This window comes from Aegilops tauschii, chromosome 3 (assembly GCF_002575655.3).
Source record: "Aegilops tauschii subsp. strangulata cultivar AL8/78 chromosome 3, Aet v6.0, whole genome shotgun sequence".
Classification (NCBI taxonomy): Eukaryota; Viridiplantae; Streptophyta; class Magnoliopsida; order Poales; family Poaceae; genus Aegilops; species Aegilops tauschii.
In genome coordinates this window covers 190380677-190406121 of record NC_053037.3, presented here as the reverse complement: position 1 = coordinate 190406121, position 25445 = coordinate 190380677, and the positions used below count along the sequence as shown (strand labels likewise).

General features: G+C 45.5%; 1 long non-coding RNA gene across 2 annotated transcripts; it reads right to left on the bottom strand.

Moving 5' to 3' along the window:
• Window positions 1-2599: 2599 nt before the first annotated feature.
• Window positions 2600-6319, bottom strand: LOC109737208 (uncharacterized). Of its 2 annotated transcripts, XR_012204713.1 has the most exons (3): window positions 6180-6319; window positions 5643-6113; window positions 2600-3436 (listed from the first exon to the last, which is right to left on the bottom strand). It is a non-coding gene; the product is annotated as an uncharacterized lncRNA (long non-coding RNA). The 2 variants fall into 2 exon arrangements; XR_006672034.2 differs by having other exon boundaries at window positions 2600-6113; window positions 6180-6315.
• Between the last annotated feature and the right edge of the window lie 19126 nt (window positions 6320-25445).

The following is a 25445-nucleotide window of genomic DNA, read 5'->3' as shown; positions in this document are numbered from 1 at the left end:
GAGAGGATGAATTTAATGATACGTAATTGCCCTACTCATGGTTTGAATTTGTGGATGATTATACAAAAAGTTTATGCCGGATTCAATTTTGCTTCTAGAAATCTTTTAGATTCAGCCGTGGGAGGCACTTTTATGGAAATCACTTTAGGAAAAGCTACTAAACTCCTAGATAATATTATGGTTAATTATTCTCAATGGCACACCGAAAGATCTACTAATAAAAAAGTGCATGCGATAGAAGAAATTAATGTTTTGAGTGGAAAGATGGATGAACTTATGAATTATTTGCTACTAAAAGTTTTTCTTCTGATCCTAATGATATGCCTTTGTCTACTTTGATTGAGAATAATAATAAATCTATGGATGTGAATTTTGTTGGTAGGAATAATTTTGGTAACAACGCGTATAGAGGAAACTTTAATCCTAGGTCGTTCCCTAGTAATTCCTCTAATAATTATGGTAATTCCTACAACAATTCTTATGGAAATTTTAATAAGATACCCTCTGAATTTGAGGCTAGTGTTAAGGAGTTTATGATCTCCCAACAGAATTTTAATACTTTGCTTGAAGAAAAATTGCCTAAGATTGATGAGTTGGCTAGGAACGTTGATAGAATATCTCTTGATGTTGATTCTTTGAAACTTAGATCTATTCCACCTAAGCATGATATCAATTAGTCTCTCAAAGCCATGAGCATTTCCATTGATGAGTGCAAAGAAAGAACCGCTAGTATGCGTGCTAAGAAAGATTGCTTTGTGAAAGCGAGTTCTTCTAATCTTTATGAGAATAAAGATGAAGATCTAAAAGTTATTGATGTGTCCCCTATTAAATCTTTGTTTTGCAATATGAATCTTGATAGTGATGGGACTGGAGATGAGTCAACTTTAGTTAGAAGGCGTCCCAAAAATTCGGAGTTTTTAGATCTTGATAAAAAATTGGTAAAAGTGGGATTGAAGAGGTCAAAACTTTAGATATCATTGAACCCACCATCTTGGATTTCAAGGAATTTAATTATGATAATTGCTCTTTGATAGATTGTATTTCCTTGTTGCAATCCGTGCTAAATTCTCCTCATGCTTATAGTCAAAATAAAGCTTTTACTAAACATATCGTTGATGCTTTGATGCTTTGATGCAATCTTATGAAGAAAAACTTGAGTTGAAAGTCTCTATCCCTAGGAAACTTTATGATGAATGGGAACCTACTATTAAAATTAAAATTAAAGATCATGAATGCTATGCTTTGTGTGATTTGGGTGCTAGTGTTTCCACGATTCCAAAAACTTTATGTGATTTGTTAGGTTTCCATGATTTTGATGATTGTTCTTTAAACTTGCACCTTGCGGATTCCACCATTAAGAAACCTATGGAAAGAATTAATGATGTTCTTATTGTTGCAAATAGGAACTATGTTCCCATAGATTTTATTGTTCTTGATATAGATTGCAATCCTTCATATCCTATTATTCTTGGTAGACCTTTCCTTAGAACGATCGGTGCAATTATTGATATGAAGGAAGGGAATATTAGATTCCAATTTCCGTTAAGGAAATGCATGGAACACTTCCCTAGAAAGAAAATTAAATTACCATATGAATCTATTATGAGAGCCACTTATGGATTGCCTACCAAAGATGGCAATACCTAGATCTATCCTTGCTTTTATGCCTAGCTAGGGGCGTTAAACGATAGCGCTTGTTGGAAGGCAACCCAATTTTATTTTAGTTTTTTTGCCTTTTGCTTCTGTTTAGGAATAAATATTTGATCTAGCCTCTGGTTAGATTTGTTTTTATGTTTTAACTAGTAAAGTGGCCCGCTCGATGCGCGGGCTAGCATTTCATAAAGTTAAATGGTGAAAGCATATTATTTGATTTTTCAGAAGAAGAAGAAAAACCAAATGTGATGGCATTTTCAAATATAAGACTATTTCAAACATAGTTTTATCTTCGACATGTTTGGGCTTTTATTGATATACAAATATATGTGTTACCCTTCATCATTTACTTCCTAAGTGTGCATGCCATACTAAATTTTTTATGATCACTCGTGTTGTTTAAATTATGTTGGTATTATTTTCTATCTTTTTTTCATGCTGCTTAGCTATATATTTTTCTGTAAACATAAATTTAATAGTTGTCATGGTGTAAGTGTAGTTATAGGTATAGGTGCATTTTCTAACGTCATGCATAATTCACATATTTATTTTTGTGATTTAGTTTATTTATGTACTATACATATCCAGTAAAACTTTCTCGGTAAGACACGTGCACTCCACAGTATCATTGCTAGCTTATATTTTCATGTTACACTGTTTGCTTTCAGAGTGACCACTTTCTAGAAAGAAATAGTGTCTACTTTCTTTGGAGAAAAAAAATAACATTATCCACACTACTACATGTACAAAATGTCATCTGTTTTTGGGTCCCACCAGTCTGATTCTTCACTTTCCACATTATGTAGTCTTCTCGACTTCTCAGTTCTTCTAGCATGTACTCCCTCCGTAAACTAATATAAGAGCATTTAGAATACTAAAATAGTGATCTAAACGCTCTTATATTAGTTTACAGAGGGAGTATTTTTTAGCCAGAGACCGAATAACAATTGTTCGATGGTAATTTTCATTGAAATCAATTAAAAATGTATGTACAAAAGGGATAAAAAGAAAAGGAGATCGCCAAGCCCATCTAACCAATGCCTGCTCTTGGAAACATGTCTTACTCAAGGATCTTTTAGACTACAAACGTGTGGCAATCCAGTCTTGAAAAACTTGAAGGAGCTAGTGCTTAGTTCCATGATGTAGCAACTATAAATATTTCTTGTGTAGCAGCTTCCATGATGTGGTGATTGGATATATATGCTTAAAGATCTTGTTGTTCCTTTGCATCGAAATATGCCAGCAACTCATAATGACATGTTCATGCCCACTCCGTTTGGTAATTCATTCACAGCCAGCATAATTTCCTGAATGACAGATGTGTCCCTCTTCTTATTAGGGGTGATCAGGTGCCAGCATTCTAGAGCAAATGAGCAGTCCAAAAGGAGGTGCAATGTGGTCTCAATTTGCTCATTACATAGCGCACATTGGTAGGAGGGCAGGTGAAATGATTTCCTAAGAAGCAAACTTCTTGTGTTGAGCCTATCTTGGATCAGAAACCAACAGAAAATTTGGTATCTCTTAAACACTGCTGATTTCCAAATCTTCTTAAATATGGGGTGTGCCCTCTCCCCTTGAATTAGAACTCTGTAAAGTTTGGCAGTAGAAAAGGTTGCAGAATTTCAATAGTAGCTCCATATATCCTAGCTAGCTAGGCGTGAGAGTGATGTGAGCTAATGTTAATTGAACTTGTTGGAACTGGCCAAAAGCTTGGGTAGAGAGTGGCTTGTGAAAGATCTCTTGGAGATTATTAGTCTCAGAAACTTGCTGAACCGAGGACAAACTGTTAAGGGAAAAAGAGAAAAGGTTAGGGTATTGTAGCTTAAGAGGTGTTGTATTCCACTTATCATGCCAGAATAGATTTTTCTTTATGACACATCATATGTTCTAGAGTGACAGTTGCCTATGTCATAACATGAGGAATATAAGTTTGTGTGATAATTAAATGGTTTGCTGTTGCCTGATAGTAAATTAGTACACATAAATATTTTAATAAGTCATAATTTAACATTTCATGTCTAGAACTAAAATTGTGTTCTGCTCATGTGCATGAGCAGTTAGTGCACATAGCCAGACTTCAGGTCGCAAGCTAGTCCATGGCCAATATGCAGGTTGTACAACCACAAAAAGAAAGTGCAGTGTTGTATCTACGAAACTACTACGCAGATGACAGTTGTGAAGTGAACTTTGCATGACGGAGGATTGGACAGCCGGTGCTGTCCAGGTTTGCAGTACGCATAGATGGCTTGATGTGCTACATCATCCGAAAATCATTCAGGAATTGCCATGTGTATAGCATCGTTCTTGTATCTATTAACACAAAGAATCGATAACGTGAAAAGTATAATATTTGTTTTTTATTGTTTGATTCCAGGTTGCCGAAAACATGACCATTGAATCTGATTAATAAATCTTTATTTTCCTCTACTACAACAACTTCCTGTACTGTAGTATATTATATACCAGAAATACAATAGCAACAATCATTCCAGTACTCCTTTAATTTGTCTGCATTACTATGTCCTATCGCTGTATGATTACAGTCTGTGCCCGCAGTTTGTCATGGCAGATAAATCAGTAAGAAAAGGACAAATTTTGGTGGACATGATGATGATATTTCACCATGTTACGTGGTATTGTATCTTACAGAAATAGAATGGCATTCCAGAAACACTAAAAGCAAAATTTGTAAGCATCATTCTTCTGGATAGGTATACTCTGAAGGAAAAACAAAGACTAAAATGGGAAACGTATGTTACAACTGATCATTATTATACTCGAAAGGCATGCTTCATAACCAATAATCCCTGATAAAATCAAATAGTAATATGTAAGTAATAATTATCTATATGTTAGCATTCACCTTTAAGAAATTAATATATCATCCTCAGTTCTTGCATGCTAAGCCAAGCAACATCGTTGGCTAGGTGGAAATAACTGGTCAGTTGAAGGTGTAAATCGTCAAATAAGGGGTGGGTTAACGTATTTCATGCCTAGAGAAGGATCTAGTTCCTAAGGATCATTAAACATCATGACAACCATGATTACGTTAACTATGATAGCTGGGGTCCCACTTATAAAAACAGGAGTCTGTAACGGACCTTATGGAGAAATTTATTCACCCTTAATTTGTAAAGCATGTACAGCCCCCTTTTCCAAATAAAATATTCGGAATCAGCAAAAAATGTCCGAAAACAAAACATAATGCAATTGATGGTGCTTGAAAGTTGTCCTGGTAGGACCCTATCCAGCAAAATGTAGATATCAAGCATTGTAATTTGAAGAATATCTTTTTTACGGAGAATTACAGGGATCTTTACTGCACAAATTTTCTTATAATGTAGGTGTGTTTACTCTTTCAACATCCTGCATTTACAAAAACAATCTTGGCAAACCACATATACTTTTGTAAAGTGCAAGGGAAAAATCATGAGTATCACGCACTACAGATCTCATATGCCAATCAATTTTATTAATCTGAAGAAAATGTTTTGATTACTGCATGTTGGAAAGTGCAACTTACCAGTACCAGTGAACTGAATGCCGATAAATATCTAGTATGTAGGCATGGTTTTTGTAGAGAAGTGGCAGCAAGTTCCTTGTAAGGCAGGAAGTTGAGAGGAACAAACTGCCGTGGTTACTACAGATAGCTTTTAGGCTAGGAGTGAAGCTAGTTGTGCACATTTTGTGCAGCTCCATATGGTCGGTTGTATGTGCATGCACTATTTCTTTGTAACTCCAAGCAATCAGCTTCAAACTTGTAGTGTACGTGAGCTACTCCAGTGCTAATGTATGTGCGTGTGTTTGTAGATTGCACTGCATGTATATGCTGCAACTTCTTTTGTCTTCCTCTATTCAAGACTTCGATTATAGCAGCGACACATAGTTGTTATCTGATCTTCTACATTGGTTCTGGGGGAGCTAGCTACGATAATTTAGCTAACAATATTCATGCCTGATAACATGTCTGACTGAATACGTACACGCACCTGAAATTTCAAATCTTGTGGTTAGGTGACTGAGCTTCCTTCCAAGCAACCGAAAAGGCCACTCCAATCGTCCTGGTTTAGTGATGAATTTAACAGTTGAATGGAGCAGAAATCATTGCACCACCAATCCGTGGCAGCCTGCACTTCCTCGGCGGCTGTGAGATCGGTTTGAGTCCAGCAAATACATGCACCCCATCCTCAGGTACATCTACCATCATGAGAATAATTCATTACTTGACCGAAAATAGAAGCTCGATTGATGCATGGTCAGAACCTAAAATCTGAGGCACTTAGAAGGTTAAAAAAGAAAGAGATTAGGAGAGAGACTCGATTGGCTTGGCCGCCCTTTTTTAAGATGGGTTACAGAGTTGGATGGATCTAGTATGACATGAAAAGTAGATATAAAGGGATTAAGGAGAGGCTGGACTGGATCGTCGCTATTTATCACATCGTCAACAACATCGTGGGGATCTGGGAAAAAAAGGCACCAATAATTACAATCGATGGAGCAGGGAAAGATGAAATACATGTACGTACCTCTCTTATCAGCACACAACTCATCGGAGAATTGATTGAGGCTTCTGGGCGCAACCCCATCGATGTGAGAACCTGAGCCGCTGCCAGAGAAACCCTAGCACCAGGACGTGAGCGCTGAGCGGTGCCTCTCTTTGTAGTACGATTTTGACAAAACGATTGGTTACCCATAATCTTATGGTATTTTTTGTTTTAATTAGCTAAGGATATGGTGAAACGTTTTCTTCTTTATTATAATGGCAATGGTGGGTAATTTTTTCACATAAATCTAATCTAATGGCTATATAATTTTAGTCAGTTAAATAAACGGCTAGATGTTTCTAATTATTGTGGTAATTTCTAGGCTATTTATCTTTTTCTGATGAGGCCATTAAGCACTTTTTATATATAATAGATTAGTGTTTGTGCCAAGTGAAACCTATAGGATCTTCTTGGATGATACTTATTTGATCTTACTGAAAATTCCAGAAACTTTCTATTCACGAAATAAATTGTTAAAAATCATCAGAACGTGATAAAATACCGATTCCAATTGCAGTAGATCAATAAACAAATTATATAGGTCGTCCTATTTTGGTAGATTTTTCTGAGTTCCAGAAGTTTGCGTTAATTACAGATTACTATAGACTGTTCTGTTTTTGACATATTCTGTTTTTCGTGTGTTGTTTACTTATTTTGATGAATCTATGGCTAGTAAAATAGTTTATAAACCATAAAGAAGTTGGAATACAGTAGGTTTAACACCAATATAAATAAAGAATGAGTTCAATACAGTACCTTGAAGTGGTGTTTTGTTTTCTTTCGCTAACGGAGCTCACGAGATTTTCTGTTGAGTTTTGTGTTGTGAAGTTTTCAAGTTTTGGGTAAAGATTTGATGAATTATGGAACAACGAGTGGCAAGATCCTAAGCTTGGGGATGCCCATGGCACCCCAAGGTAATCTAAGGACACCAAAAAGCCAAAGCTTGGGGATGCCCCGGAAGGCATCCCCTCTTTCGTCTTCGTCCATCGGTAACTTTACTTGGAGCTATATTTTTATTCACCACATGATAAGTGTTTTGCTTGGAGCGTATTGTATGATTTAAGTCTTTGCTTTTTAGTTTACCACAATCATCTTTGCTGTACACACCTTTTGAGAGAGACACACATGATTCGGAATTTATTAGAATACTCTATGTGCTTCACTTATATCTTTTGAGCTATATAGTTTTTGCTCTAGTGCTTCAATATATCTTTTAGAGCACGGTGGTGGATTTGTTTTATAGAAATTATTGTTCTCTCATGCTTCACTTATATTATTTTGATAGTTCTACAAAACAGCATGGTAATTTGCTTTAATTGTGAAATTAGTCCTAATATGCTAGGTATTCAAGATTAGTAAAAACTTTCTTATGAGTGTGTTGAATACTAAGAGAAGTTTGATGCTTGATGATTGTTTTGAGATATGGAGGTAGTGATATTAAAGTTGTGCTAGTTGAGTAGTTGTGAATTTGAGAAATACTTGTGTTGAAGTTTGCAAATCCCGTAGCATGCACGTATGGTAAACGTTGTGTAACAAATTTAAAACATGAGGTGTTCTTTGATTGTCCTCCTTATGAGTGGCGGTCGGGGACGAGCGATGGTATTTTCGTACCAATCTATCCCCCTAGGAGCATGCGTGTAGTGCTTGGTTTTTGATGACTTGTAGATTTTTGCAATAAGTATGTGAGTTCTTTATGACTAATATTGAGTCCATGGATTATACACACTCTTACCCTTCCATCATTGCTAGCCTCTTCGGTATCGTGCATTGCCCTTTCTCACCTTGAGAGTTGGTGCAAACTTCGCCGGTGCATCCAAACCCGTGATACGATACGCTCTATCACACATAAACCTCCTTATATCTTCCTCAAAACAGCCACCATACCTACCTATTATGGCATTTTCATAGCCATTCCGAGATATATTGCCATGCAACTTTCCACCGTTCCTTTATCATGACACGTTCATCATTGTCATATTGCCTTGCATGATCATGTAGTTGACATCGTATTTGTGGCAAAGCCACCGTTCATAAATTTTTTCATACATGTCACTCTTGATTCATTGCCCTCCCGGTACACCGCCGGAGGCATTCATATAGTCATACTTTGTTCTAGTATCGAGTTGTAATCATTGAGTTGTAAATAAATAGAAGTGTGATGATCATCATTCAAAGAGCATTGTCCCAAAAAAAAGGCCAAAAGAAAAAAAAGGCCAAAAAAAGAAAATAAAATAAAATGGGGCAATGCTACTATCTTGTTCCATATTTGTGCTTCAAAGTAGCACCATGATCCTTATGATAGATAGTCTCTTGTTTTGTCACTTTCATATACTAGTGGGAATTTTTCGTTATAGAACTTGGCTTGTATATTCCAACAATGGGCTTCCTCAAATGCCTTAGGTCTTCGCGAGCAAGCAAGTTGGATGCACACCCACTTAGTTTCTTTTGTTGAGCTTTCATACATTTTTAGCTCTAGTGCATCCGTTGCATGGCAATCCCTACTCCTCACATTAACATCAATTGATGGGCATCTCCATAGCCCGTTGATTAGCCGCGTTGATGTGAGACTTTCTCCTTTTTTTGTCTTCTCCACATAACCCCCATCATTATATTCTATTCCACCCATAGTGCTATATCCATGGCTCACGCTCATGTATTGCGTGAAAGTTGAAAAAGTTTGAGATTACTAAAGTATGAAACAATTGCTTGGCTTGTCATCGGGGTTGTGCATGATGAGAGCATTCTTGTGAGACGAAAATGGAGCATGACCAAACTATATGATTTTGTAGGGATGAACTTTCTTTGGCCATGATATTTTGAGAAGACATAATTGCTTAGTTAGTATGCTTGAAGTATTATTACTTTTATGTCAATTTTAAACTTTTATCTTGAATCTTTCGGATCTGAATATTCATACCACAATTAAGAGGGTTACATTGAAAATTATGCTAAGTAGCATTCCACATCAAAAATTCTGTTTTTATCATTTACCTACTCGAGGACGAGCAGGAATTAAGCTTGGGGATGCTTGATACGTCTCCAACGTATCTATAATTTTTTATTGTTCCATGCTATATTATATTCTGTTTTGGATGTTTATTGGGCTTTATTATACACTTTTATATTATTTTTGGGACTAACCTATTAACCGGAGGCCCAGCCCAAATTGCAGTTTTTTTACCTATTTCAGTGTTCGAAGGAAAAGGATATCAAATAGAGTCCAAACGGAATGAAACCTTCGGGAACGTGATTTTCGGAACAAACATGATCCAGAGGACTTGGAGTGGATGTCAAGCAACAGACGAGGAAGCCACGAGGTAGGGGGCGCGCCCTCCACTCTCGTGGGCCCCTCGTGGCTCCATCGACGTACTTCTTCCTCCTATATATACCCATGTACCCTGGAAACATCATATACGGATCCAAAACCCTATTTCCACCGCCGCAACCTTTTGTACCCGTGAGATCCCATCTTGGGGCCTTTTGCGGCGCTCCGCCGGAGGGGGCATTGATCACGGAGGGCTTCTACATCAACACCATAGCCTCTCCGATGATGTGTGAGTAGTTTACCTCAAACCTTCGGGCCATAGTTATTAGCTAGATGGCTTCTTCTCTCTCTTTGGATCTCAATACAAAGTTCTCCTCGATCTTCTTGGAGATCTATTTGATGTAACTCTTCTTTTGCGGTGTGTTTGTCGAGATCCGATGAATTGTGGGTTTATGATCAAGTTTATCTATGAACAATATTTGAATCTCCTCTGAATTCTTTTATGTATGATTGGTTATCTTTGCAAGTCTCTTCGAATTATCAGTTTGGTTTGGCCTACTAGATTGATCTTTCCTGCAATGGGAGAAGTGCTTAGCTTTGGGTTCAATCTTGCGGTGTCCTTTCCCAGTAACAGCAGGGGCAGCAAGGCACGTATTTGTATTGTTGCCATCGAGGATAAAAAGATGGGGTTTATATCATATTGCATGAGTTTATCCCTCTACATCATGTCATCTTGCTTAAAGCATTACTCTGTTCTTATGAACTTAATACTCTAGATGCATGCTGGATAGCGGTCGATGTGTGGAGTAATAGTAGTAGATGCAGAATCGTTTCGGTCTACTTGTCACAGATGTGATGCCTATATACATGATCGTACCTAGATATTCTCATAACTATGCTCAATTCTATCAATTGCTCGACAGTAATTCGTTTACCCACCGTAATACTTATGCTCTTGAGAGAAGCCACTAGTGAAACCTATGGCCCCCGGGTCTATTTTCCATCATATTAATCTTCCAACACTTAGCTATTTCTATTGCCATTTATTTTACTTTGCATCTTTATTTCTCTTTATCATAAAAATACCAAAAATATTATCTTATCATATCTATCAGATCTCACTCTCGTAAGTGACCGTGAAGGGATTGACAACCCCTTTATCGCGTTGGTTGCGAGGTTCTTATTTGTTTGTGTAGGTGCGTGGGACTCGAGCGTGGTCTCCTACTGGATTGATACCTTGGTTCTCAAAAACTGAGGGAAATACTTACGCTACTTTACTGCATCACCCTTTCCTCTTCAAGGGAAAACCAACGTAGTGCTCAAGAGGTAGCAGATGGCGGCGACGAGGGTCTCTGCCCGACAGTGTGCCCCTCCTTCCCAAGAGCTCGTGGCGGTGGAGCCGGGCGTGAGAGGAAGGGGGAGGGGCGAGGCCGAGGCCGCCGTGGCGCTCGGGGAAGAGGAGGACGGGGCGGCGCACCGGCCTCGCCTCCGTCAGCGGCCCCTTCCCCAATGGAGGGCCATGTCGGAGACAAGCCCCGTGAGTTCTTCATCAGGCTGCACAGGCGAGTGCGCCGTCGTCTTCGTCTCCCTACTCCGTTCGCTTGGGAGATGGAGCTCGACCCGCCACAGGCTTTGAGGCTGCATATGAGGGGCTGCGGGAATGGCAGCATGTGGGTCGACGTCGACTTCCCCGCCCCCCACGTTATGTATCTTCGTCGTGGATGGAAAACCTTCGCTCGTGCCCATAGCCTGTCGGAGGGGCTCGTTCTCCACTTCAAATTGATGGAGAACGGCTGCTCTCCAACAAGGTCTTTGGGCACTTGGGAACTCGCCTAAGGTGTTGCGTGGAGAGCTCCTCCGATGATGAAGACTCCTCCTCGAGCGGGAGTGACGAGGAGGACAGCAACTGCGATAACGAGGGCGTCAAGCGGGAGGACGCCGACTCCGACTGACCGCACCGCCCTCCTCCCTCGGCCACGCGCCCTGCCGAGGGTCTTCCTCGTCAAGCTCTCCATCGACGCGTTCCCCGTCGCCTCCTTTTTGCCTTCACCTGCCGCACCTGGGAGGGAAGGGGCAAGAACGGGGATCACGGGGCACTTATCTTTTTTAGTTTGTATGCCTGCGGGCACTTGTCAGATTTAAACCTTGTAATCCCCTTGCTCATGTTTACATTCTGTAGTAATTGTACTTGTTTGGAATGTATTAATGAAAAAGGGTGCTTGTCGGGTTCTTTGTGCGTGAGCGAGGCCCATGCCAAGGAATGAATCCTTGTTATTCCTAAGATAAACATTGTTGCCCGGCAACAGGCCTCACCGTCCCCTCACTTCATAGCACGACCATACTCACGCTCTTGGCGGAGGCATGGCGAAATAGGATTAGGCCTTCGTTTGTTTCCTTGTCACCGCAACTACAACCAAGTTCCGGCCTAGAGAATAGTTCTTGGGCACATGAAAGGGGGAGCACGGTGGCCCGCGAATAAACGAGGTTTCATAGGTCCCAGTTCCATACGAAAAATGCATAACAGGGGATAAAAGACTTATCTGAATCTGCAGCCCCCGGCAACCTTGGCTTGCCGTGGTTGGATACTTGAATCTGCAGCCCCCGGCAATGGCTTGTCGGGGTCGAGGACATCAGTCCATCTCCCTGCTCTTAAATGGCTTGGCAGAAACGCCTGTGCAGCCTGCGAACCAAAGAAAGGACTGGAAAGGACGGAAAGACACACACTCGACCTCTATGCTAGGGGTTAGTTTTCGCTGAGCACTATCAACCCTACCAAAGTGAGAGACTCAATCTAGCATGCATGCAAAAACTTAGGGCGCCAGCGCTTCATTTATTCATGCTCAAGGTCTGCTCCTGGCTCTGTACAAAGGGTTACATGCCTTGTCGGCAAGGCTTGTACAAAAGATGGTTTGCTGGGAGCCCCGGCAACCGCGCCTCATGTGTAAAACTTACGAAGATGTTCGATGTTCCAGGAGTTGCTCACTGGGATACCATCTTCGGTCTCCAGGCGGACTGCGCCAGGCCTGGTGACTCGTATTACCCAATAAGGGCCTTCCCACTTCGGCGTCAACTTCTTGTAATTCTTGGCCGACTGAACGCGCCGAAGAACAAGGTCGCCTTCCTCAAAACTTCGGGCATGAACCTTGCGGCTATGGTAGCGGCGCAAGGCTTGTTAGTAGCGTGCAGCTCGCACGGCCGCCCGAAGATGACCTTCCTCAAGGAGCGTTGCGTCATCTTGCCGCAACTGCTCTTGCTCAAGCTCATCATAAGCGAGCACTCGAGGTGACCCATATGTGAGTTCCGTGGGGAGAACTGCTTCTGCCCCATATACCAGGGCAAAGGGTGTCTGGCTGGTGGCTCGATTTGGCGTCATTCTGATCGACCAAAGAACTGCCGGCAACTCATCAATCCAGCGCCTCCCACACTTGTGCAGCCTGTCAAAAGTCTTTGTCCTCAGGCCTCGCAGTACTTTAGCATTTGCCCTCTCCGCCTAGCCGTTGCTCCGTGGGTGTGCCACTGAAGCGAAACAGACCTTGGTGCCGTGGTCCTGGATGTATTGCATGAAGGTGCGGCTTGTGAACTGGGTGTCGTTGTTAGTGATGACCCTATTCGGCACACCAAAACGGCAAACTAACCCCTTGAAGAACTTGACGGCTAACTGTGCTGTCACCTTCCATACTGCTTCCACTTCGGGCCACTTTGTGAACTTGTCGATTGCGACGTACAAGTACTCAAAGCCCCTGACAGCATGGGGGAAGGGCCCCAATATGTCGAGCCCCCAGACCGAAAATGGCCAGGAGAGAGGGATTGTTTGACGGGCTTGAGCTGGTTGATGAAGCTTCTTTGAATGGAACTGACACGCTTCACACTTGGTTACTAGCGCAGCTGCATCCTGGAGGGCCGTGGGCCAGAAGAAACCTTGCCGGAATGCCTTGCCGGCAAGGGCTCTTGACCCTATGTGGGAGCCACACATACCTCCATGTATCTCTGCCAACAGCTCTAGTCCGTCCTCTTGAGGAATGCACTTCAGCCTGACACCGTTTGGTCTCCTTCCATACAGGGTGTCATCCACAAACTGGTACATGTTGGACCGATGGGCTACTCTTTCTGCTTCTTCCTGCTCCTCAGGGAGTTCCCCTATTTGGAGGAAACGGACGGTGTGTTGTGCCCACGCCGGGGCCTGGGGCTCGACGACGAGGACTAAAGGCTCATCTTCGGCCGTAGGGGCGGCCGCCTGTATGGCCAGGGCCTGGGGCCCTGCCGGAGGTGGTTTCCCCTCAGCAAGCTTGGGGTACCCGGCAACCTCCTTGCCGACGGTTCCTGGGAGCTCGGCGGGAAGGTACTTGCCGGGGCTTGTCTTCCTTCGCTTGTTCTGCCCTGCTGATGGCTCAACGGATGGCCGAGTTAACTGAAGTACAAAGGTACCTAGTTCCACAGGCAACTTGAGGGCGGCGCGTGTCGACAGGTCGTCGGCAATGTTGTTCTCCGTTTCGGGAACATGTTCTGCCTGTAGGCCATCGAAACGTTCTTCCAACTTCCTCACTTCATTCATGTAGGCCTCCATCAACGGGCTCTGGTAATCCTTGTTAACTTGCTTGACGACGAGCTGCGAATCACCTCTGATGATGAGCTTCTTGATTCCGAGGTCTGCCGCGATCCTGAGACCGGCAAGCAACCCCTCTTACTCTGCCGTATTGTTTGTTGATTTTTCCCGGGGAAAGTGCATCTGGATTACGTACTTGAGGCGCTCTCCGGTGGGTGCAACGAGTAGTACGCCGGCACCAACACCTTGGAGTGAGAAAGCTCCGTCAAAGTACATAATCCACTCACTGCTCGTCTCCTTGCCGGGAAGGGTGGTCTCTTGAATCTCCTCGTCGGGCGTTGCGGTCCATTTTGCTATGAACTCTGCCAAGGCTCGGCTCTTGATCGTTGAAGTACTTTCAAACCTGAGGCCAAAGCTCGACAGCTCCAATGCCGACTCCACAATCCTCCTTGTCGCATCTGGGTTGTGCAAAATCCGTTGCAAAGGGAGGCGGGTGACGACGTTGATATCATGCGCTTGGAAATAGTGACATAGCTTTCTCGAGGCCATGAGGAGGCTGAAAAGCAGCTTTTGCATTCCAGAATATCTTGACCTAGCCCCCTGCAAGAGGGAACTGACAAAATACACTGGGTGCTGCACATCTTCTTCTTCTATCCCACTTCGCCCATCCGCTCAGACTCTGCCTCGCCGGGACCGGGCCTTGCCGGGGGTTCTGGTTTGCCGTCGTCAGGCTCTGCCGGGGAGGGCCCCGACCCGCCATCCGACGGCTCTGCTGCTACTACTGCTTCTCCCTCAAGTTCCCTCTGCGCCACCAGCCCAGCACTGACCACTTGATTTGTTGCTGCTAAGTACAACAGCAACGGCTCTTGTGGTTTAGGCGCGACTAGTATTGGCGTGGAGGAGAGGTACCTCTTCAAATCTTGCAGTGCTGACTCTGCCTCCGGAGTCCACTTTACTGGACCCACCTTTTTCAAAACATTGATAAAGGGGAGGGCGCGCTCAGCAGATTTGGAGATGAACCTACTCAGGGCAGCAACGCACCCGGCGAGCCTACGGACGTCTTTGACCCGTTTCGGTGCCTCAATCTGCTCGATCGCCTTGATCTTGTCAGGATTTGCTTCGATTCCGTGTTGAGACACAAAGAACCCAAGAAGTTTGCCGAAGGGGACACCGAACATGCACTTCTCTGGGTTGAGCTTGAGGTTGATCTTGCGCAGATTTGCGAATGTCTCTTCTAAATCTTGCACGAGCGTGGCCCTGTCCTTGGTTTTGACCACTATGTCATCCATATAAGCTTCCATATTTCTATCTAGCTGGGGCTCAAAACCAATCTAGACTGCTTGGGGAAATGTTGAACCAGCGCTCTTCAACCCGAAAGGCATTCGTACAAAATAGTACATACCACGTGGGGTGATGAACGCGGTCTTCTCTTCGCCTTCCTTCATCATGAAGATCTGGTGGTATCCTGAATAGGTATCGAGGAATGACAGCAGGTCACACCCGGCAGTGGAGTCTACAATCTGGTCGATGCGTGGCAGAGGGAAAGGATCCTTTGGATAGGCCTTATTAATGTCTATGTAGTCAATACACAGCCTCCACTTCCCATTCGCCTTACGCACCACCACCGGATTGGCCAACCACGTGGGGTGGAGTACTCCTCTTACCAGGCCTGCCGCCTCCAACTTCTTGATCTCTTCAATGATGAACTCTTGTCGCTCCAAGCTTGCTTCCTGACCTTCTGCTTGACGGGCCGCGTGTGAGGACAGACAGCAAGATGGTGCTCCATCACCTCCCTGGGAACGCCGGGGATGTCAGATGCTTACCATGCAAATACATCGACATTCGCCCGCAGGAAGGCGACGAGCGTGCTTTCCTATTTGCTATCGAGGGTGGAGCTTATAGTGAAAGCCCCGCCCGTGCCGTCCTCCTTGACGGACACCTTCTTGGTTTCTGGTGGTGCAGCCTTGGACTTCTTGCTCTTGCCGGTGGAGCTCTCTGGCACATCATCAACGGGAGCATAGCACTCCGAAGAGGTGCGCTTGCCGGAGTGGGTGCAAGAGGTCTTGCCGGCCTTCTTCCTTCCCGGGGCTTCAACGGCAGGAGCAAGTGCCCTGGCAGCAGTTGCTGCAACTACCTCTCGGTAGAGTTGGTCGGCCCTAATGAGCGCGTCTTTCTTGTCAGAGGGGACGGCGATGATGGTCAGTGGCCCTGGCATCTTCAATGTGTTGTAGGCGTAGTGTGACGCCGCCATGAACTTGGCCAACGCCGGCCGACCAAGGATCCCGTTGTATGGCAGGGGGTCTCGGCAACATCAAAAACGATCTTCTCTGTCCTATAGTTCAGCTCGCCCCCAAACGTAACGGGCAGCATGATTTTACCTTTCTGCTGACTCCTTCCCGAGTTGACCCCTTGGAACGTGCCCGTCTCCTCGAGATCTCCATCAGGAATCTGCAGCTTCTTGATCACAGCGGGCGAGATCTAATTTAGACTGGCCCCACCGTCAACCAGCACTTCACCTTGAGGTTGCGTACTGTTGGTGAAACCAACAATAGCAAACACTCGACCGTAGTTGTGCGATCAGGGTGATCCTCGGTGTCAAAAATGATGGGCGTGCGGGACCACTTTAGTGGCTTCTGGGCATCGAACGACGGCTCCGCCGCAGTGACCTCACGCGCCCACTGCTTCAGCTGGCGATGTGAGGTGTGCAACGAGCCGCCACCGTCGACGCACATGGCCTCTGTAGCCTTCTGGAACTCATGCTCGCCGGACTCGTCGTCCTCATCGTGATCATCATCTTCCTCTTTCTTGTCGCGGCCCCGAGCGGGCCTCTCTTGTTGGTTATCTTTGCCGCGGCGACTCCCTTGGCCGCCACGCTTCTTGCCGGATCCCTCAGCACCATCCTGACCCTTCTCCTTGTCCCGCCTTTCATATTCAGCCTTCTGCTTTTCTGCAAGCAGCTCAACCTGTCGGCAGTTCTGGAGGTCATGGCCCTTGGTGCGGTGGATCTTGCAGTATTGCTTGTCGGAGCCTGTTGGCTTGCCGGCGGCCGCCAAGGCCCGGCAGGCGGCACAACCGGCAACCTCCTTGCCGGGGTCGTCAGCCTTGGCCTTCTTGGCGGCGGCGGGCTCGCTGTATCCCTCAATGGCAAGCACAGTCTTGCCCTTATGCTTCCTGTTGCGGCGCCGACCCTTCTTTGTCGGGGCGGCGGTGTCTTCATCTGTGCAGTCGGTTTCTACACCGGCGTCTTCGCCGGGGTACTTCCTCCCCTCTTCAGCTCGAGCACATCTATCGGCCAGAACATAAAGTTCGGCCACATCCTTGACCTTGTTCATCGCCAACTCTTCACGCATCTTGCGGTTGCGCACATTCTTTTGGAATGCACTGATGACAGCGGCGGGATGAACATCTGGGATGTTGTACTACACCTGGCTGAACCTCTGTATGTACTTGCACAGGTTTTCACCTTCTTTCTAGGGGATGATATGCAAATCGCTTGCCTGGCCATGAGCTTGGTGGCCTCCAGTGAAGGCGCCAACAAACTCATGACACAAATCTGACCAAGAAGAAATGGAATCCACTCGCAAGTGCATCAACCATGACATGACGTTGGGTTTGAGTGCCAACGGGAAGTAATTGGCAAGCACCTTGTCGTCACGAGCTCCAGCAGCTTGCATCGCGATGGTGTAGATGCTGAGGAACACCGACGGGTGGATCTTGTCGTTGTACTTCTCGCCAACATCGGGCTTGAACGTGCGGTGGGAGGGCCACTGGAACTGCCGCAGCTCTCGGGTAAAGGCTGGACAACCCACCTTGTAAGGCAGGTCGCTGGGGGCCCCCGGCGCCGGGTGGTCCATAGTAGGCCCCGCAAGCCGATCTGACTGATGGCGCGTCTCCCGTCGTCGTTCGATGGTAGTTTGAGCGTCTTCCTGGGCCCGTTCCCGAAGGACTTGACGTTGGTCAAAGCGGGTTCGCGGGTCGGACGAGGCTGTGGAAACGTTGTTACAGACGTCGGCCGAACGGGCCGGTGGCTGCTGTCCCGGCCACGGGGGGGGGGGGGGGGTGCGCCGTGGTCGTAGCATCTCTGGTCCCCCCACCGCCGGCATGCACCGGCTCGACAGAACGCTGGTGTGAGTGTCCCGCTGGGAGCGGCTCGTCTTTGTTGGCGAAGCTGACAAGGCTTCGGATGGTGGCCCTCCACTCGTCGAGCTTCTCCGTAGCGGGGGGGGGGAGTCGAGGAGCAGTTGCACGCGTGCCAGTGCTTCTGCTGGCGTAGGCGGCGGCGAGAGCTGCGTAGACCGTGACGCGCTCCGACTTTTAACCAGGTTAGAAGGGGCTCTGTCACGGTCTCGCAGTCGCACGCCGCCTCCACCGGCGTCTGAGCGTGCACGCCGGCCTGGTGCGTCCTGCGAGTGGCGCACATGGCTCTTTCCGCGGCAGTGCCTGGGGGCTCCGGCATCGCGGTGTTGCTCATCGCGCGCGGCCTGGGAAGGGCGCGGCGTGGGTGCCAGCTGGGGTGCCGTAGAGGCTGCCGCACCGCCCGTGGGTAGCATGGCCCTGCCCCCGGACCCAGCGGCGTGTGGCTCGTCATCTCGGACTCGGACGACGCCGCTCACCTGGCTCTGATTGCCAGAATGTCGTGGATGCTCGCAGGCCACGTCCCCGGCCCCATCCGTGGCCACCCGGCCGCCTGCTCGCGCTGGCCCGGACGGCCCGGCTCCGGACGATCCAATCGCTGTGATCCCCTTTCTCTTGGGGGCCATGGTGACGATGAAGTCGGTGCGCTAACCTTCAAACCGGATTTTCACAGCTCGCAGCCCCCTACCTGGCGCGCCAAAGATGTCGGTGGAACGACACCTATGGGATCATGGGGAATCCCTTCTACGGTCGGCGGGCGAGGGGCTGTGGAAAGAGTTGAGGGATCAATACGGGAGATTTATCCAGGTTCGGGCTGCAAGTGATGCGTAATACCCTAATCCTGCTAGCTTGTGTTTATCTGGTGTTCTTGGACTAGCTACAAAGCGTGCAGGGTCCAAAAAGTCTGAATCCCCTCTCACTACGCCACGGGCCTCCTTTTACAGTCAAAAGGGGATGCCATAGTGGCGCACAGGAGGTGGAAAGTTGTATAGTGATTGAATTTATCGCCTGACATCACAGGACAAAACGCATTAAATGTGCTACTTAGGTGTCCTCTTGCTTTATCGGGGATGGCAACGAAGCCCGTCCCATCCGTCGCCGCTTCGCCTTGCTTCGATGCGCATCCAGGCTGACTAGGCGTGCAGCGCCACGCTGGCTGGCTGGCTGCTGAGTTGGCGCGGTGGCATAGTCTTCACGAAGATCTGCATGCCACCATGCAGGTGCTTGCTGAGTTGGCCTGGCGGCTGCACATCGCCACGCAGGCGCTTGCCTTGTTGGCGGGTTGATCGCTGTGTTCAAACGGCAGTGGAGCCTCAGCAGGTGGGGACTGGCTGCGGCCCCACAGATGTCCCCGGCAAGGATCTTGCCGGGGGTCTCCGTCTTTTGGTCCTCATCTAGCATTGTATGTCCTTGGTCTTCACAAAGATCTACATGCCACCATGGAGGCACCTCCCGAGCCTTGGTTCCAATGTGGTTGAGGACGTCGGAACTCTCAGGCTCAAGGGCGGCGGCTCTGCTGGTGTTGGGCAAGTTGCCTCGGCAAGGACCTTGCCGGTGGAGTTTCACCTCGCCCCTCAGCTCTTCATGCTTCTGGTCTTGAGCACAGCTCTGGTAGTCTTTGCTTCCTCTGCCCCGCCGAGCGTGGCTGCGGGTGTGTGGCTGCGACTGCCTGCGCACAAGTAAAGGGGTACAAAAAGGGACCCCTACTTTTGTACACCGACAGTCATCTACTTGAGGGAAAATTACTATTGTCCTACAAAACCCTACGCTTGGAGGCCCAACACGAGTCTACAAGAATAAAGTTGTGTAGTAGACATCAGTGCGCTGGAGCTTGACGCGACCTCTTCATGGTCTTGGATCTTTACAGAGGGCTTGTGGATTTTTTCTGAGAAGTCTCATCGGGTATGGGCTCTCTTCACGATCTGACGCGCGCCAAGTTGTCTGCTGCAATGTTGTCTCCTCATTTTACGTGATGTAATTCGAGCCCGTCAAACTTTCCTTCAATTTCCAAACGGCATCACAATAGGCTGCCATCTTAGGATCCTTTGTGTCAAACATCTTGTTAGGACCGAGAGTATATCGAACAGAGGGGGTTGAATGGGAGATTCAAAAATTCTTTCAAATGTTTTGAATTGAACGCGAACACACTAGCGGAAAAGATTTGGCAGATAAGAAACTAAGCAAGTATCCTGCTAAGGAATGTATCTTTCTAGATAGGAAGCAATGATCGTTCTAGCATAGTAGAGAACCGGCTTAACTATCACGTTGGTAGTGCAGTACACAATCAGTTGCAGTAGCATGAGGAAAAAGTTAGAGATGAACAACAAGGAACAAGCTACTAGAATGGAATCTATAGATGCACCGAAAGATAGCTAAACCGAGCAATATGTGACAAACAGATTACATGCAAAAGATAAGTGAACGGGAGGTCTATCGACACAGAGCACGAAAAGTAGCTACTGAAAGTATTGCAAAGTAGTAAAGTGAACCAGTGCTGCTCGATGGCGACAGAAATTTGGTATACCAGTTCGTCCTTCTGCCAAAAGACTATGTATGGTTGGAGGGACTTGTGACTGAACACAGGAGCAAACCTCTCCATCCTATTCTCCTTCAACTCGGAGCTGGTCAGACTCTCACTAGTACAGAGACGTGCTATAAAAACGGTTTTTACCCCCTTTCTGCGACGGAGTTTTAAACCGTCGCCTAGTGAGTGTGCGATAGGGGGGGGTCCTTCCCACACGACCCAGAAACCCTCGGGGATAGGCCCTCTAGGCACATACGTGGGACAAAATGAGCTCGTGTGCGATCGGGCGAGGCATCAAAGCCCAATCGTTTCCGTTCGTATGTACATCCCACACAGTGAATCCCAGAAAAAAAATCCGTTCGTATGTATATCACACTTAGTTTTTTGTGTGGAAACGTTTGTGCAAGGTGGCCTAACGCAAACAGTTCTCTGCCGGAAGCCGCGTGTGATTGTTAGTTGATCCACCATGCCTACTTTCTAGAAACCGTGTGTGTTGTTTGAGTTCGTCGCCCACGGTGTTGTCAGAGTAACCGTCTGCAATAGAAACCCCAATAAGCAGGTAATTAGCCTATTATTGATAATCCATGTAGTAATCAAATTGATATTTCTTATAAAACAAAACAAATATTTCATATCCGTATAGCGGCAACCAGGATTTCATAATCGAATTACATCAGATAGCTTCAACACTCAGTTACACAAAGAGGGATATAGCTAGCTACGCCATTACATAACAGCACCAAGTTTCACATGCAACATCGAAAACCTTTGGAAAGTAGCACCATACACGTTAAATAGATAGATGAATCTCATCTGGGATACTGCAGAAGCGGAAGGCGAATATTGAGCCTTCAGTCATGTTGAATGTCCTTGCAACTTTAGGCCAGTGGCTACGGATAATTGCCCGCCCAACCTTCGTCCTCTTCAGGAAGACTTAAATATTGTACCGTGGGTGTTGAATGAATACCTTCCTCGCCTCTTGACCATGCAGGTGGTTTGAGAGGTTATCATCGGTGAACTGCTTTGAAAAGTACTGGAAACAAAGATATGCATAAACCGCTGTTATAAATTTTGAAATGACACAAGGGGTAAAAACAAGGTAAAAGAGTTAGTACCATCCTATAGTTGACTGATGTCTTCTTCATTGTGCAAACAAAGATCTTGCTATTATTCGTCACAAGTTTCTTTATCCTAACAATCTTTCCGAGTTTCTTGACTTGACTGATATTCATGGACATCTCATTTCCCCATATGCAAAATGGGTTGAACAGTGGGTCTAAGCCTTTGATAGCAGGACCTACATGCGCAAGACCAAATTGTAAGAAACCTAAATATTAGAATGATTCCTGCAACTACACAATAATGTGCTATTAGCGAAAGGACCATGCATGAGCAAACCTCGATGGAAAACCGCAATGCCTCCCATTGTTTCCCTGCAACACATATATATAAGGAAGATCTTGATCAGGTTAACTGAGAGTTGCCATACTATCAGTAGAATATGTATTGAGTACTGCCAAATTTTTTATTTCGCACTTGCATAACAATACAAAATTGTACCCACAACAAATGAAAATTGAATTGCAGAATTGAACCAAACAGTTAACTGGATAGTAGACCAAATGAACCAAAACAGTTAACTGAGCACGACATTGCAGAATAGAACATATACTAGAAGATAAAATAGTTAACAAAACCAAGAATGCTTGAGAATAGTAGTACGAAATGTAGCAATTGTTGGACCAAACTATTAACTGAACATTACATTTCAGAATATCAGATTGCATATTAACATTACAGAGGACAAATCACTAGAATGCACTGGCGGTGGCCTCGAGAAAACAACACGAGTTGTATTTTAAAGTAGACAACCGCGTGCGGTGTCGACGGTGGCCTCAAAGACGAGGTGCTCCTCCCAGATCTGGCGGTCGGCACGCATGGCAGCCATAGTGACCTCGTCCAAGTGTGCAGCCACGATTTGCTTCTCCGCTACCAGATGCTATTGCGCTCCATGTTATACTGCATGCAAAATGGTTGTGGGCGGCGCTTAATTGGAGGACGGGGCCAGTGATTTGGGTGGAAGGTGTCACGCCATCGGTCGGGGCATGTGGGACGGGGAAGGAGGATGATGGTGTGGGTGGGGTGTGGATTACCTGAGCATATCGACGAGGCCGCGCAACAAGAAGAAGGGTCGCCAGTGAGGAGGCGGCGCTGCAAGAAGAAAGGCCACCGGCGAGGAGGCAGCTCTGCCAGTAAGCAGCAGTGGAGGTTTGAACTTGGAAAGCAAGGGGGAACAGTTGAAATGTGGCTTTTGGTGGGCGGGGGGCGGGGAGATAGATATTTCTACGGTGGCAGAAAATTTTTGCTCAGTGCTACAAGAAACTGGCGTGCAAGTGTGGTTCAAGCACGGGCGGTGGACTGTAGACGACGAAGCTTCCTGCATAAGCCAGACTAGACGGGCGCCAAGATATTTTATATCACATCCCACACGATTCTTGCTAGTAAACTGTTTGTGGTATACCTGATTTTTCATTATGTTTTGAAAGACAAAATGGTGTTACGGAGGGAAAGGATCGTGTTTGAATTGCTAGAACATTTATCTACAGTGAACATTCAACTATATGAGTGTCGTGTTAAAATTTGGAATTATTTCGGGTTCATTTGGCGTTTTTTATGCATTGATTGAGTTTCTAGGCATTTAATGTGCACAATTCAAATTTGAACTACAAGCACATGCTCCAGTGCACCAAAGTTTGTTGAAAAATCACATGTGTGTCTTTGGGTGAATTTATAGGTCCCATGCAAGAATGGGAATGAAATTCAAACATCTGGGCGTCGTGGCTTGACCGATAACATTGAGAAACTTGGTTGTTTAAATTCCTGTAAATTCAAAACTCGCTTGAAAATCATGAAACTTGGCATGGTTTCTTTTCATGGCACCAACATGTTGTGGTAAAAAAATTGGCCGCATTGGGACACGTTATCATATAAGCTTCTTGCAAGCCGGAGCTTCTCTCAAGAAGACTCGTGGTTCCGAGAGGGAACATGTCACCTTTGTGTGCGAAACGATATACGCTGCCTCCCCCCCTTGATTTTCTACAGAGGCAACATAGAACTATATGAGTGCCGTGTTAAAATTTGGAATTATTCTGGGTTCGTTTGGACTTTTTTATACATTAATTGACTTTCTGGGCATTTAATGTGCATAATTCAAATTTAAACTACAAGCACATGCTCCAGTGCAACAAAGTTGGTTGAAGAATTAAATGTGTGTCCTTGGGTGAATTTCTAGGTCCCATGCAAGAAATGGGAATGAAATTCAAACATCTGGGCGTCGTGGCTCAGCTGGAAATATTGAGAAACTTGTTTTTTAACTCCTGTAAATCCAAAACACGCATGAAAAACATGAAACTTGGCATGGTGTCATGACATGGCACCAACATGCTGTGGTAATTTTTTTGGCCGAACTGGGACAAGCTTTGATATAAGCTTCTTGCAAACCAGAGCTTCTCTCAGGAAGGCTCATGGTTTCGAGAGGGAACATGTCACCTCCGTGTGCGGAACGGCATACACTGCCTTCTCCCGCCTTGATTTTTTTACACAGGCAACTTAGACCAATAGGAGTTTCGTGCTAAATTTTGGAATTGTTTCGGGTTCGTTTGGTCTTTTTTATAGATTAATTGAGTTTCCAGGCATTTAATGCACAAAATTCAAATTTGAACTAAAAGCACATGCTCCAGTACACCAAAGTTAGTTGAAAAATCATTTATGTGTACTTGGGTGAATTTCTAGGTCCCATGCAAGAAATGGGAATGGAATTCAAACATCCGGGCGTCTTGGCTCGGCCGGAAACATCGAGAAACTTGGTTTTAAAATTCCCGTAAATCCAAAACTCGCCTGGAAATCATGAAACTTGGCATGGTGTCCTGACATGGCACCAACATGTTGTGGTAATTTTTTTTGCCTGATTTGCTAAGGCGCACACGTTAACAATCAACCAAGTCATTTTGGAACAAGTGTTGTCACGTTACAATCGGAAACACAAGTATTATAGAAACCGTGGGCGTTCTACAGAAACATCCCAATTTTTTAATTTGGATGTTATACATAGGTCATCATATGCATATCATATTTTAATTGCATTTTGGTTGTGATCCTAGAAATCTTAAGCAACTCAAGGACCCAAGGAGAGAGTTGGAGGTTTCACAAATTTTCATATTTGAATTTATTTCAAATTTGAAAAGAGGATCAATTTGATTTTAATATTTTCCCTCCAATTATTTGTAATAACAAAAATAAATGAGAGAAGATAATATGACTTCTTCAATAGAAGAGAAAAATTAGAGAAGAAATTTTAAAAATCAAATTATTATTTTTGATATTTTATTTGCTATTTTATTTGAATTAGAGGAAAATATGCATTTTTAAAAATTGCATTTTTAGTCCAGAAAAATGTTCATCTTGTCCTAAATATTAGGTTTGGACGGTGAAAATTGTTTTTGGAATTTTTAGATTTTTTATATTTTATTAGGATTTGTTTTCCGTGGCGAAATTTAATTAAAAAAACTTCTTCGCCCGACTAGGCCGAAGCCCAGCCGAGCGCACCGCCTCCCGCTCGGGAGTCCCGACCGCCGCCGCCACAGCCAAGGAGTCCGGCTTGGACTCCACCGCGCCGCCGCCCCTCCTGCAAGCCAAGCCCCCCGGCCCCTTTATAAGGCGAGCCGCCCCGCCGCCTCCTCCTCACCCCCGCCCCGCCACCCGAGCTGCGCCGCCACAGTCGCC